Source organism: Pterocles gutturalis, unplaced genomic scaffold (assembly GCF_000699245.1).
Source record: "Pterocles gutturalis isolate BGI_N339 unplaced genomic scaffold, ASM69924v1 scaffold21876, whole genome shotgun sequence".
In the NCBI taxonomy this organism is placed as follows: Eukaryota; Metazoa; Chordata; class Aves; order Pterocliformes; family Pteroclidae; genus Pterocles; species Pterocles gutturalis.
Window position 1 is genome coordinate 3,993 of NW_010098361.1, and position 258 is coordinate 4,250.

The 258-nt window shown below is 59.3% G+C and overlaps 1 protein-coding gene across 1 annotated transcript in view; it reads right to left on the minus strand.

The window, feature by feature from the left end:
• Nucleotides 1-258, minus strand: part of LOC104461250 (chromosome unknown open reading frame, human C2orf70) — a gene marked incomplete at its 5' end in the record, with an annotated part of 2,461 nt that overhangs the window by 1,239 nt on the left and 964 nt on the right. The window lies entirely within an intron of this gene.

Below are 258 nucleotides of genomic sequence, written 5' to 3' on the forward strand. Positions count from 1 at the left end.
AGGTTGGAGTGGGGGAGGTCCCAGACCAGGCACAGAGCCAGCTGTGGCACAGCTGTAAAGGTGGGAGCTGGTGGTAAATCTGCAGCTTCAAAACAGATTCCCCCCCTTAAAACCAGCTAAAAAGGAAGGGAGGCACCAGCCATCGCCTCCAGCGTTGCTCACAACAGCTCTTATCAGCTCCAGGGCTGACCTTGGCCACTGCCAGCCCAGCTCCGGGAAGGGGGATGCGCTCGCGGCCCCGACAGCATCACTTTCACT